Raw genomic sequence first — 15168 nt, forward strand, 5'->3', positions numbered from 1 at the left:
AATGCCACGTTACAATGTCTAGTGCCCAAAGTAAGGCACATCGGTTTTAACCATTTCATTCGGGGAACCTTATAGGCGGGGCACTCGAATAACAGATGGGGGACAGATTCATAACGCTGAGGGCAAAATGGACACCATGGCGCAGTCTGGTGTGGTATTTTCCAGTGGCATGTGAGTTCCATAACCGGGAGAAGACCTATTCTAAATTTGAAATACAGAGATCTATCCCATGGGGCAGTAACAATGTCCAGGTACAGTTCTCTGATAGGGACATCTTTATGCTCCACAAAATTTCTGGTGGATTTGCAGATCGTTGAGGAAGAATTCCTTTTACTTGCCACCCATGTCCAATAAATTTGTTTTAGCATGGATTTGGGCGGGGCTGACTGTTGGTGCCATGCTTCTTCCAGCCCCAGATTTATAAATAGAGCCTTGACGTCCCTTAGCCATTTTATTTTTGCCCAGCCGGGGCAATTAATTATCTCCCGTAGGCCATCCGCATAACTTGAGAGCTCTGGCACTCTCCAGATGCGGGCCCACAGTAACAGGGGGCGTAGTTTTGCTTGATCTTCAATCGCCCGGCAACCCATATCCAATTGCAGGGGTAAAATGGGAACAGAAGGACCGAGAGACATTAGGCTTCTCTGGAAGGCATTCTCAGCTCGAGTTAGCACTTTCATATTTGACATCCCCCAGAGCTCCGCCCCGTAAAGTGCTGCACTTACACCTCTGGCGGAGTAAATATCCATTACTGCCGCTATTGGTCTTGTAGATGCTGCTCTCTGTTCTTTCAACAGGGCCCCAGTCACTCTTTTTAAGCTCAACAACATTTTGGTCAAGTGGCAGTCCCATTTCATTGTATCCACCAAGCGAATGCCCAGATATTCAAACGTTTTAGTTCTTTCTAGAGCAACGTGCCCCAATGTTGGAGGGGGGCCAAGCTTGTGTGGGGGATTCAAAATGAGATACTTAGTTTTGTCTGTATTAATACAAAGGCCTCGCTGCTTGCAGAAGGTGTCAAATCCAGAAAGAAGCTGCTGGAGGCCCATCGGAGATTTTGACAAAAGTAAAGTATCGTCAGCAAAAAGTAAGGTAGGAATTAGGCGACCTGCCAGACGGGGTGCATCTGCTGGAGTCTGAGTCAAAAAATCCACCACTCCATTTACGTATAAGGAGAACAGGGTTGGGGCAAGTACGCAACCTTGTCGTACACCTCTGTTCACCTCTATTCTTGAGGTCTTTTGACCATTTGACCCCCAACGTATTTGGGCATAGTTATTTTCGTGGAATCTCATGATCAAATGAAGCAAGTAGGGTGGCATACCCAGGTCGCACAACACTTTCCACAAGTTGTTTCTAGGCACCAAATCGAAGGCCGTGCGGAGGTCGATGAAGGCCAGATATAAGGTACCCTTTCCAATTGTGACGACCTTCCAGTAGATCATAAGTAGCCTTAGCGATTGTTCTATCGTCCCTGTCCCGGATCTGAACCCAGCCTGAAAATCCGAGAGTATCTTATTCTCGTCAGCCCACTGCTGGACCCTAGATAAGAGGACCTTGCCCGCCACTTTTTGGGAACAGTCTATTAAGCTAATCGGTCTATAATTAGCTGGGTCATCTCTTGAACCTTTCTTGTGCAGGGGAACCACCTCAGCTGCCATCCAAGAAGCAGGGAGGGGGGCCCCTGCCATGACTGCGTTCAATAGCGAGGCAATCATCATAGCCCATTCGCGTATGTCCATGCGGATAAGATCGCCAGGTAGGCCATCAGGTCCAGCTGCTTTGCGAGGAACCAGGGATTTTATGGCAATTTCAGCCTCTTTCCTGGAAAATAGACTCTCCTCATAGCTGCCGGCACCTTGAAGAATCTGAGGTAAAGGGAAGACCATCGCTTCTGCAGCAGGTGCAGTATACAGCTTCGAGAAGTGTGAGTGCCACTGGTCCTCGGTTATATTGCATGTAATGACGGTGTCCAGGGGTCTATGTTTTTTTCGTAACAGGTCCCAAAAACCTTTTGCATTTTTTTCTATGCTTGCTGCGCGAAGCTCCTGCCAGAAGGTGTCTTCCCAGTCTCTCCTGGCTATATTAATTGTGGATTTGTAGGACTTACGTTTAGCAGCTATTGCTAGGGCATCACCACTCTTTACTGCCATGATTAGAGCTCTTTTTCCAGCGCGGCACGCCTGTGAGTACCAGCCTAATTTGCCCTGTCGCTTAACATGGTTTTTGTTTACCTTGGGATTTGGTTTGACCAGGAACAAGTCCCCTATCGCTGTCGAAACCTCACTGAACATGGCTGCTGTCTTATGCGGGCTAGGAGGTTGATTTTCCAGGGTTTCAGAGGCTGCGGCAATAACGGCTCTGATGCAAGATAGTTTTTCTTCATCAATGGCCACTTTGTCCCATTTTAAACGTCTGAGACAATTGGAAGGGACCACCCACCCCAATGGCCTCTGCTCGAGTGCCGCGGGAGCCCCAATTAGTAAGCCACTGGCCCTCCACCAATGTATTAAGGATAATGAGAGTGCATTGTGATCACTTTCCAAGGAAGGCAAGACTATCATATCCTCCAAGTGGGCCCACAAGGAAAAGTTTAAGAGGATATAATCTATCCTAGATGAGTGACCCACCCTATTATACGTATGTGCACCCTCTGGGTCTGACCGTGTTCTCCCGTTTGCTGCTCTCAAGCCAAACTCAAGTGTAAGGGAATTCAGTTGGACGATTCTGGGTGTCCACCTTTTGACAATTGGAAGATCGAGGGGCGGAACGCCTCTCCTCGAATCTTCGTCAAACAGGTCCAAGGATTCGTCGGCCATCAAAGGCTCGAATGTGCAGTTAAGATCCCCCATCACCAAAATTAATGAGTCGCCACGACACTCCCCCAGGGCTGCTTCTAGAGCCAGGAGGGTTGGTGACGAGGCCCTCCCAGAAGCCCCTCGTGTATAAATGTTAAAAATCTCCAGCTGCTCAACTTTATTTGGACATATTACAGTGAGCCACATCAAATCTGGTGATTTTTGGGGATGGTGATACACTCGCCAACCTAATGTTATATCGACCCAGACTAAAAGACCTCCAAATGGGCGCCCTCTTCCTGATACTGGTATACCTGCCGGGACAGAGAAGGAAGCATATCCTACTCTGTGCCTTGGTTCCACGCACCACGTTTCTTGAAAGGCACAGACGGCGTGGGGCTCTGTAAGCGCCACCCAGTCCGGGGCGTCCAACTTGTTATTCAGGCCTGCCACATTCCAACTGATAGCCTTCAGGATAGGACGAATCAGTGGCCCTGCACATCCAGCAACCCTGCTCGGGGACCCCGAGTATTCTACTCCTTCCATGAGCTCAGTAGACTCAGATCGACTGCCTGAAGGAGAGGAGATGGTGGTGAAGGATGTTGGCTGGAACGTGTGGGGGGTAACTAATGACGAGGGGACACTCACTGCTGTGTACAACCCATTTGCCTTGAGTGGAGGGGCGTTTAATGCAACTTGATTATCGAGTCACCAACCCCATCCATGGGGTGGAGCCGCTTGAGTCGGCGTCCTTGCCCTTACTCTGGCATCCAAGGTTGGATAGTGAGGATACCATGCACCTCTGCCCTCATCCGGCAAAGGCTTCTCAAACCCAGATAACGGAGGGGGACGATAGAAATACCCCAAGTCCCTGGTTTGTATGTCGCAAAAATTGTGTGGCGACTGCTGACTGCAGATCATACCTGCTGCTCTGGGATCACTGAAGTTAATTAGCACACAGTCCCCGGTTAAGTCCTTGCGTCTATTTCCAATCCACCCCACGCGGCGGACATGGGCTATCCTACCATCAATATGCCCTGGGAGAGGTCTATTTAATCTGAGCCAGGACAGGGTCTTGTGTTTGAGATCAGAGTACAACTCGCAAGAACCCTCTTCAAGCTCCGGGACCCCCGTGAGGATTACCACATACGGTTGGCACCCAGGGGGGAGGCTAGCATTGGGTGTGCTAATTTTTGTCCTGCCCGGTGGTAATTTAACTGGGGGTTTAGCTAGAGGTTTAGGCACAACCTGACTGCCGGAAATGGAAATAGGTACAATTATATTTCCATTCGGCACGGTTGGCGTATTTTCAGCTACCTTGGAGGTTGACGCTATATCCTCTGGGTTAGGGGCAAAATTAACTTTAACTTTGGAGGTCTTTGCTGCTTGACTATTTGATTTTTTCCTTGGGGGGCCCAAACTAGGTATAAGATTAGAAGTTTGTGGAGCAGGACTGATACCTGTATTTGGTTGCAGTGACTGTGGGGCCTTCCCAGGTATAGGTACTGTATGGCAAGGCATTGACTCCGAGGGTACTAGTGTTACTGGTGTTACTGTACCACACCTTGACCCTCCGTTGTCTTCTCCCTGCCTCTTGGAGTGGAATTTAACCAGTGATTTCACAGCATAGAAGTTATCCAACATTGATTGCTCAAGGGTGGCTAATTTCCGTGTGAGACAATCAATCTTGTCTGCAAGGGGCATCACCACAGATCTAAGTAGGCCCTCAACGTCTAGAGGTCGGAGGACAGTATCAGTGTGCGCTACCTGAGGAACTGGGGTGGTGCCAGGAGACGCTGGCGGGACAGGTGTGCCTAGCGGACGAACCCGGCCCCTGGGTAGTGAGACTCTAGTATGAGCATTGGTTGTTTTAGAGATACCCCCTTTGGTCGCGTTGTGCCTGCTTAATTTACTACGTGGTTTTAGAGGACCCCCCCTGTAAGGGCTAACAGGGCGCTTTCTTTTCCTGGGTACTGCAGAACCTGAAACTGGTTTCCCAGATGGAACAGTCGCTAAAGCCGCTACTAAGGAGGTACCAACTTCGGTAGGTGCAGCTGTAAAGGGAAGGTGTAAAGCCTTGTTAGATGTAACAAGAGGGCTTTGGGCGTTGTTAATCTCAGATTCAGGGTCGTCGTGTTGGACCCCCAGCAAGGGATTGCATGAGTCGAGTAGGTTAGAATGTGTTGAGTCATGAGCAATGTCTGGTGCAATAGTCGTTACCGTTTCAGAGCTTACCCTACTCCGACTCACCCTCTCGACAGTGACCGGTGAGTCGACTACCACAAGTGGTGTAGGTGGTACGTTTACTGGGCTAGGGGCTAGGGCGAGGGTGCCCAAAGATGAGCGCTTGTGTGTCAGGCCCATAGAGTCCCGGGATAGTCTTCGTTCAGCTAGAACTATCTCCTTTTCTACAATGGAGACTGCCCGGGATATAAATTGGTCCATTGTGCCTATGACTGTCTTTCCCGCAGCTTTCCTAGATTTACTAGCTCTAGTGCCTGTGGCCATACTCCCGTTTTTCTCGTACCCACTTAGCAGAGCCAAGAGATGTGGCCCGGCCCGGCCTCTTCTGGCCACTGATGGCCAAAGATGGTCCCGCCCTTGTCCCGGGCTTCTCCCGGATACTCCCGCGTGCTCCCGCACAGCGGGGAAGGGGCGTCCCTTTATGGGGGCGTAAAGCGAGAGGTGGGAGGGGCAGCAGGTCAGCAGGTGTGCCGGAAAGCAGGGGCTCCTGGTTAGGTGAGTCCCTGCGGCGGCGCTGATAGTACAGGCTCAATCCCTGCTTCCTCGAGACCTTCCTGATGGCTGTGAGCAAACGTGCTCCCAACAGCAACACAAGCCCAGAACTGCGACGCGGCACCCGCGGAGCGGGTGCGGCTAGTTGTGAGCAAAAGTCCAACAGCTACAGAGAAACGCCGGTAAGCCCTCAGCGTGTGTGAATCACCAGCATGATAACAATTTCAACTGCTCATCATTCAGCGCATTCAGATCCGCACAACAACGTATAACATCATCGCATCACACCACGCAATATCAGCAAAATACCACAAGCTAGACATTAGCAATTGCAACAGCTGACCCTTCTAAAAATCATTCCTCTGCTGTTACAACTTAATTCCAAATTGATGGAATACTGTTGTTCCTCCAAACTGATACATGGGCTTTAAGATCAAGACTGGGCATGGGCAAATCTAGCGCTTTCACATGAATACAATAACTCCCGATGTCTCAATAACTAAACCTTCCAACAAGCTGCCATCTGAGAGTGCGCAGGTGCGTGATGTACAATCTCTGATCTGATGGATTTTCAAAGTTGACTGAGATGCAAAGGGAGCTAGCAATAATAAAAACAATTCAACTTTCATGAGGCACATTTGGTCCCACATTAGGAACCAGGAATCAGTAATCGAAGTTAGGTTGTTTTATTGCCAATTAATAGTGCAATTTATATGTATGTCAGGAGAACATTTAAAAGATACAAGATTACAGCTTGCAAGCTGAAATATCACAATCGGTTTAGTCTCAAATTGATGAGGTACAAATTAGTCACAGCCACAGCAATACAGAAACTGAGAATTAGAAGTAGGTGTTACTTAAAGAAACTTTGATTTTCTCTCCTAAACTTGAATATGTTTTAAAGTCATCTAATCAAGGTTCTAAGTTTAGAACAAGGATGGGTAATAGAGTGGGGTCTCAAGGAAATTCATAAACGTGAGAAGGTGTAAGCGTAGTGAAGACTCCAGTAGAAGTCTTTCAGAATTGGAATAAGTGCTTCGCATGAAGCTTCACACTTGCATGAATAAAGGCAGCAGAGAGGCCTGCACCCATCAAAGTCTAAGGGAATCTGCTCTAACTTCTGACATTGTGAACCGTAATTAAAGCCAATACAACTTCAACAACAATCATATCCCTTCCCACATCACCAGGAACCAGCCATTTCACGTCTTGTGTTGTGCATTTGCAACATTACCAGACTTTCCCATCCCACAGAACTTGGACAGTTACTGCAACTCAAACATCCCTTATTCCTGTTATGCGATGAATAGGAGACTTCATTTGCTCATTATGTCTTTACATTTCTTGCCAAAATTTCTCTTCTCAGGACTTACTATCAAGAAACTAATACAGACAAAATACTCCTTTCTCTAGCTAATTAAACTTTGAGAATGCACCTGCAAAAGAAAGAGCATGCTGAATTCAAAATCACAAGGCCTTTAGTCAGGCTAACTTTTAATGTGTATTTCAAATACAGGGTTATACTTGTGCACCCGTAACTCAATAACAAATGCAAACATGAGTAAACGTATACATTATTACACTTTTAAATATGACTTCCAGAAAATATGCAACTGCAACTTAAAGTGTAAATGCAAACTTGAATACAGAATTCTTGTTTTCATGTTAAACTGAACATTAGCGCACACGTTTATAAAACTCTAGTTTTTACAGTAAATGCATTTCATTAAAGCATTTAAATGTTCACACATGTTAATATTATTAAGGCATACTGTAGCTATAATGTAAAAATATGAATGCAAATTGCTCAGTGATGACCGATAAGGGATGGAGTCTTAATATTGCTGCCCTAATGTCATGCAAAAAATAGCAATTCAGATTAACACATTGTTGAGAATAGACAAAGACTGTATTTGGGCTGGTATCTTTGTGACAGACATAGCAATGGGATGATTCTGCAGTGCCTTTTCGTTATTATAAGCATGCAACAATCAAAAGAGGGAACGACTAAATGATATGTGCCATTGGCCCACCCCTGAGATGCAGGGGCATGGTCTACAATTAACCAGGATTCTCATCCAGGGCAATGAACCATGACTTGCCGAATGCCCCTCTATTAGAAGATCTAGATGGTGCGGACAATCTTTTTGGTTTAATGTTACTAAACTGTGGAATCACATCCGGCCTCTAAGCGCTCCCGGGAGTTATTGAATCAGGATTGTAGCGTACTCGCTTCAAGCCCTGAAGAAGTTCAGGGTCACTTCCCTTTGGACGAAACATGTGTTGGCTGGACCCCGTGTTCGAATACACAAGAAGAAACATCACACAAGATTTTCTCATGCTTTCTCATGTGCACTCACTTGAACTGTCAATGAATATTGTAGCGTGTGCATAGGCTTTGTGTGTGTAGCCTTGAAGAGTTACCACCTCCTGTCTGAATTTTGTGATTACCCAGTGTAAATATGTATATATGAATACTGTTGATTGTAGTTCTAGTTTTATTGTAGAATGTGCATCTATTCTCCCCACTACATGTAGCAGCCTAGTTCAAACTCATACCTATGGTCACGCCTCGTTGTTGTATGTCTGTCTTCTGTATTGCCTTATGTACCACCAGTGTTCACATGTACAACATTTCCGATCAGAATACTATGACCCCCAAAAAACAATAAGTAAATAAATCTCAGACATTCTTAATGATCATATAGAGGATGTGTACTGATATCTACGGGCCTTTTTTACAAGCCCTTTGGGCCTCCGGTATGTCAATTTTTCCCATATTAAAAGTGAGACACAGGCGTCGCAAGGGGCTTGTAAATAAGCCCATTAGTGTCAGAGATTTTCAGTCATAAGTTATCACGTTTCATCTATCTGAACAGAGTCTAGCCACACTTGCCTACTGACCAAGGATCACCAGAGTAAATGGAACTTGCATAATTACTCTCTGATTTCAGATGAACCGAGTGCATGGAGTCCAGCACCATACTAACACCTGTGTAAATAAAATCCCATGTGTGGCAGCTGATCGCTACTTACCTGAAATATTGGATTCATCAAAGGTCCATCTACTTATCTATGTTGGTAATCGCTTAATGTTGTTAATTAAAGAAAGAGGCGGTTCTTTTCTGGAAGCCTTGTGATTGGCGTGCACATCGTCCTTTTGACAGCAGTAACTATCCTCGAAGCTCAATTTCTACAAGGGAAGTGTTTTATGCTCTTGCTCCATTTATGTGTTTTTTCACAAACAACTCACCAGTGTTTTTTGAGGGAGTTTCCCACGAGCACCACCAACCTCTTGCCTTTTTTTTTATTCAGCCTTCTCCAACACAAATTATAAGTACACCATGACCCTCCCCGTCCATTATACTCTTTTTGAAAAATTCTATAGTGTCTTAAAAATATATCACAACCCTAAGGATCTTGACCACAGGATAAAACATGTGACGCTCGTATCACAAGGCAAGCTTCCAAGTCATTCCTTTGTTAAGAGTGCAGATAAGAAACAGTTTGAGAGGTCCAAAGTCACATGTTGCATTCTTTCATGCCCAAATCATGGCCCTTTGTTTTCAAGCCTACTCAACAACAAGCATTTGCAATACAATCGGTCTCGCCTTTGGGACCTTATATGTATTGAGCTATGCAGCACATTAGCCTGGGTGCTGAAACATCTACTGTTCTTTAGCATGGAGGGAAAGTAAGCACCAAACTGCGTGACACGTCAGGTATGGGAACACATGGAGAGAAATATTGCCTTTCAGCGGGAAATGGTATAGTCCAAAGCTCTATAAAATCAGGCCCTTCGGTGGTCATATCATTGAAAATACAAGATATGAAAAAAATGTTATTGTCTACTGGTGCTTGTAGAAGACAATTTCTATGGACTGGAATCTAGAGAATGCTAAAGTGATTCTGGTATTTTACTGACCTCTGCTGGTCGTTTTCTATCAATAAAGTCAAATAGAGGTAGTTGCCAGAAAATTTTTAAAAATTAAGGGGCATATCAACAACAACCGGCAATAATTATCGCTGAGCGCACTTAGCGCTCGTATAATTATCGCCGGCTAGCGCCGATTTTTATCGCTGAGATAGCGTGCTATTAGCAACGCTTATCTCATCAGCGATAAAAATCCTAGCGCTAACTGGCTAACGTGAGATTATTGCTGGAAACCCAGCGATAATCTCACGTTAGCTAGTTGATAAGGACTCACAAACTTAGCCATGATATCCACCTTCCATAGGATATCATGGCTAAGTCAGTCGTGTAGCAGGCGTAAGGAAAGTAGCGATAACAGGGGTTATCGCTACTTTTCCTGACGCTATGCTTCATTGCGTTAGGCTTGCTGATGGGAGAAATGTCGCTTAGCGACATTTCTCCTGTTGTCATGCAAGGTCAGAAACACCCACTTTGCATCTCATTAGAGATGCAAAGCTGGGCGTTAGGAATCCTGACGCTAAAGCAAGGTTTCACGCGTTAGCGTGACCTTGCTGATTAGGCGATAAAATTATCGCCGCTTTTCGGCCGAAAACGGCCGCAAACGCGGCGATAATTTTTTATCGCCTGCTTGTTGATATGCCCCTAAATCCCTCAGTAGAAAGCACTTCTGGTATTTTATGGACCTCTACTGGTCGTTTTCCATCAAGACAGTTAAATAGAGACAGTTGAAGAAGCAGAAAGCAATTCTGGTATTTTACTGACCTCTCCGGTTCGTTTTCTATAAAGACAGTTAAATAGGCAGTTGAACAGCAAAAAAGTCCCTAAGCGGAAGCAGACAAGTCCTAGGGCTGATCTCCAGAGCCCACAAAGTACATACACATATAAGTATATACTAAAGTATATACAAGAGGTCTCGAATGCTCGACCTAAAAAGGAAACCAACAGGTACACAAACTCACATCAGTTTACATTACAACTCAGCAGTTCCTGACCTACCCTGGGGCGTAGGAGAGGGTACAGAGAGTTTTTACAACCTTAACCTCTCAACATTAACCAAGTCCTGTGGCGAAGAAGTGCTTAGATTGATATGATCTGCATAACTCAGAGCCCTGGCACACAAGGGCAGACATGAGGAATCAGCTAATGGGTAGACAGAGTGGTAAATGGTCAGAGGTTGTGTAGCTGAAAGTCATAAGTGAACAAGATGACATCAGAATAACAACTGGCACTAGCCGCAGTGATGTATAATGCTGCCCTGATCCTAGATCTTTTAGGGGTTTCATTATAACCTCACGAAGTATCACCCTTCTTTAACCCCGATTTCCCTAATACAAATTTCTGTGGCAAATGTGTCCCATGAGGCATCCAATGGGAAAGTATGTATTCGATGCCCTTCATCATATTGATATATATACTCCAAGATTTATTAGGATTAATAGACAAGGGCCAGAGCTATGCGCCTTTAAACATGTCTTCAGAGATGCGTCCCATTTGTAAATGTTATCTTCCTTTGTATTCATGTGACTTGTTTGCTTCAATTTCTCAGTTTGCCCTTTTTTTTTTCCTTTCCTCCATTTTCTTTCTTCCTTTCGATCTCTCTCCCTGACGCCATCTCCAACATAGATACCCTGGCCTTTCCTTTGGTACTAGTGGCACTGACTGCCCTTATTACCCCTCTCTGAGGACTCAAGATGGTGGATGCAAGAAGGGAAAGCACGCAAGACTAACAGGGCCGTTTACCTTCTATAGTTTCCATTACTTGCTTGCAACTACTTCGAGGCAAAGAGATACTGTTGCGGGGCTATGGGTGGTCTAAGGATTAAATCTGTGATGTCATCAATAGTCAGTGGCTACATGATGTCACTTCCTCTGCCCCGCAAACGTTGGTGAATTGACGCCCATCTTCACCCCAACGGTTTTGAGTCATCTGATGTCACTGATCTTTCCTAGCCCCCTCCGACTTCCATTAATTTCCACATTTTTTACCTCATCCTTTCCACTTTCTTATCCCGAGTGAGACCACTGTGCAAGGCGACAGAACACCCACGACCATTCCAGGACAGGATCCGCAACCCCCAGCTCCACGCCATGTGCGTCGCCTCTACTGTCCCCAACAAGAGGGCTGCGCTGACAGACTCCCCGCAGCTACCGCGGGTTTTTCTTCTAGTTTCATTTACCATTAATAATGAAACATGCATTTTGTGCATTTTCCAATTAAAACCACCCCACAAGAAATGAGGGCTCCGAAATCCATTAGCTGTGATAATTCTGCAGGTGCTGGAGGGAGACCATGCTCCATCATTACAAATAATTATTGCTTTTGGTTATTTGCGGAGGAATTCGAGTTTTTTCTTAATTTTCAGCTGTGTTTTTCTGTAAAGAGGATGGGAAGGGGGTGAACTGTGGGCTCTGGTATCTGTATTCATGAATATTATTCAAGTGGTGTTGGAGCTGAAATTTCTAAATATCCAGGAGGTGCGGGTTGTCTCTGGACTATTCGGAGAGAGAGGTAAGAATGAATACCCAGCATTCTTCTGGCATATTCCAGGGATTATGGTCTTGCTTTTCACATTAGCTGGCGGCCTTAAAGGGACCATCAAGTATAGAGGGAAAAAAAACATGTGTCAGTACCCACTTATGCATCGCTAACAATTACCAACAAAAGATATTTGAGAATGTTCCTTTCTTTTATGAAGACTGATTGGGTTTTGCGACCCTTGTGAAATTGGAGGGCTCGAAATGAATACCACACACAGCAAAGACTGCAGCAATGCAAGCGTCCTACACGCAAAATCATACACACACGCACGCGCGCGCGCGCACACACACATACATACACAGACATACACACACCAACTCCCTCTCTCTGTTTCTGCTTCTCCAGTATGTCTAGGCAAGGCCAGTCCCTAACTGTGCACTTGCCCCTCAGTATTACAGGAACAGAACCTGGCACGAGAAGAGGGCGCTAACGGTGGTGGAGAGAGCTGGACTCATACAGTGCAGATGTAAGGCTGGCACTGTGGGCTAGCTTCCAGCACATGCGCAGCACCGATTAGCATCAGTTCAAGACTCCTTCATGTAAAAAGACCCTGTACAATGCACACAGCAACAGTTTAGACTACCCTCACATCAACAGAACAGGTAAACTGCGACCATCCTTCACATACATGGAACAGTTAAATGAAAGGCAACAGCAGTGTAAGTGACCCTGACACAAACGGCAGGCAAGACATTGGTGTATAGTTCACTTGTCCTGGGGCATCTTGAGTGGAGGCTCGCCGCTATGGCGGAGGAGCGTCACCCCACTGCTTTTAAGCAGTGCCAAGTAGAAACATAAAATGATAATAACTTAGAGATATTATCATTTTATGCTTCATGTCCTGCGGCTTTGCGGGAGGGCGGGCGGGCTGCTCTGATCTCGGAGCAGGGGAGGAGTGGTTTGCCAACTCCTAAGTGTGCAATGACTGTTTGGTCGGCCCTCTTGAGCTTCCCAAACCAGTCATGCGCACCTTTCCCCTTCTCCATGCAGGCTGCATTACAGTCTGCATGGAGAACATGCCCACCCCTCCAGCCCCTGGCTGAGTGCCGTGTCACGGCGCTCAGACCAATCTTGTGGTTTGCTTAGTTGAGGGAGCCTGACTGCACGCTTCCTGTTCCTAGAGTCGGAGACAGGAGAGCAGGAGCAGAGACTTGGGACCCAGCCTCAAGGTACGTTTTTTTGTTTTGTTTCTTTATCCCCCCTCCCCCTGCAACTCCTCCGCGACTCACCGTGTCCGCTCCCCCACCCACAAGCCATGCCAGCCGCCACTCGCCATCTTGAACTTTTCATAGTGTGCATGTAACTATGGCAAGCATTGTGTAAAACGAGGAATCTTGAAATATGGAACGAGAGGTATAACCATTGAAAAACTGTCAATATTTATATTACTACCAAAGTGAACACTTCAACGGTGAGGCTCCATGTGTAGCATTGTGTGCATTTCTGGAGGTCACATCTGACATATTGGGACTCATTCACAAAGGTAAACTTACACTTTTGATGTATGTTTACTATTTTTTTGCTATTCACAAACTATGCGTGTAGTTTTACGTGTAGTGTCTTTACACCTGTGGAAAACTTAGCACATAAAAATATAGGACAGTCTGCAGTCGTAAAAATACTACACTTAAAACTACTCTTGCAGTTTGTGTATAGCAAAAAAATACTAAATGTACACCAAAACTGTACGCCTACCTTTGTGGATAAGGTTCATTGTGTTCAGTCTGAAGGCTTAATCAGAAATGTGGTGTTCATGTCAAGCGGTCTCATCTCGTGTGTTTTCTCTAGGTGTGGAAATCTCATCCAAGATCGATATGCTCACTTTTTAAAGTCACCTGTCATGATGTGTTGAGTTCTAAAGGGGTTATCCCAATTCTAGTGTGAAGTGCCTGAGACTAGCTCTCTCTGGTGCATCTGGAGTACATCATTCATGTCCTGAGCCTGCACCTGGATTGTTGTGCTCAATACTGGAAGCCAATTGTGCAGTACCATGCATAGTTATCTCACCCGCAGAATTGTGTCCATTTCTGGAAGCACATAGAGTATATTGTGGACAATTCTGAAGTCTACGTCTGATGTATTGTTTCTGATTCACAAAACATCAGACTCTTGAGTATTGATTACAATTATGATGGCAATATCTGGAGTATTGCGGCCGATTCTGTAGTATTGTATGCAGTCTAAGATCATCATAGTATACCCAGTTCAAAATCATCAAGGGCACTCAAGCCATCTTTGGAGTCTCTGCAGTATCGTGCCCTGTTCTGGAGCTCCCATCTGGGGTGTTGAACCCAGGCTTTTTGGTGATCGCCTGGTCATACTGTCTTTTTAAAAAAAAAAATGTTTTTATTAACAGCCCAATTTGCAGATTACGGTTTGTAACAGTGGAGCTACCATAATAAAATGTGCATGTACATTAAGGCATCAAGGCGCATATTAAGCATTGACATGTCAAATACCAATGTACGATTCGTGAAGTTAAATACAGGATAGGATGTGCTGTGCAGCATTCAACTTTATAGAGAGACTAGGGAGGGGGAGAAAGATGGAGGGAGACAGAGAAAAGGAAAAAAAAGAACAAAAATTCAACAATTTGAGAGCTCCGAGAATAACAAATTATGAAATGCAGCGTCAGCACACATTCACTTTGTGTTCACAGCAGCGACCGGTGCAACATGGAAACGAGAACGTGTGCTACTACATGGAGATGTCAAATATTCGGGCCTGGTAGTAGTCACCAAGCATGCCACAGGGAGAGGAGAGGAGGGCTGGCTGGCTCGCTGAGGATGGGCTGTGTGGTCGGGCAGTCGTGCGCAGGGGATGGGCTGTTGCAAGGAATACGTGAGAATGCCGAAAGTTTTGAGGAGCAATTTGAAGAGAGAAGTGACGGTATGGTCGTCATGGTCTCACCTGTCGGTGTGACACAGGTGAGTGTATGTGTTATTTATTGCGTGTGTTCAAGGTAGCAGTTCATTGGTTTTGGTTTAAACTGCAATCAGATGAGTCTCCCAACATTCACCCCCATGGAGAATCGTCTCTCATGCAGAGTAGTCTGCGAGTGTGCACATCAGCTGTGGTCCATATCAGCAGCACTCAAAGCCAACCTAGAATCTCTGGAGGAGCAGGAGATTTCCAAGCCATGGCTATAATTAGCTTAAACT

Source organism: Triturus cristatus, chromosome 3_1, assembly GCF_964204655.1.
Source record: "Triturus cristatus chromosome 3_1, aTriCri1.1, whole genome shotgun sequence".
In the NCBI taxonomy this organism is placed as follows: Eukaryota; Metazoa; Chordata; class Amphibia; order Caudata; family Salamandridae; genus Triturus; species Triturus cristatus.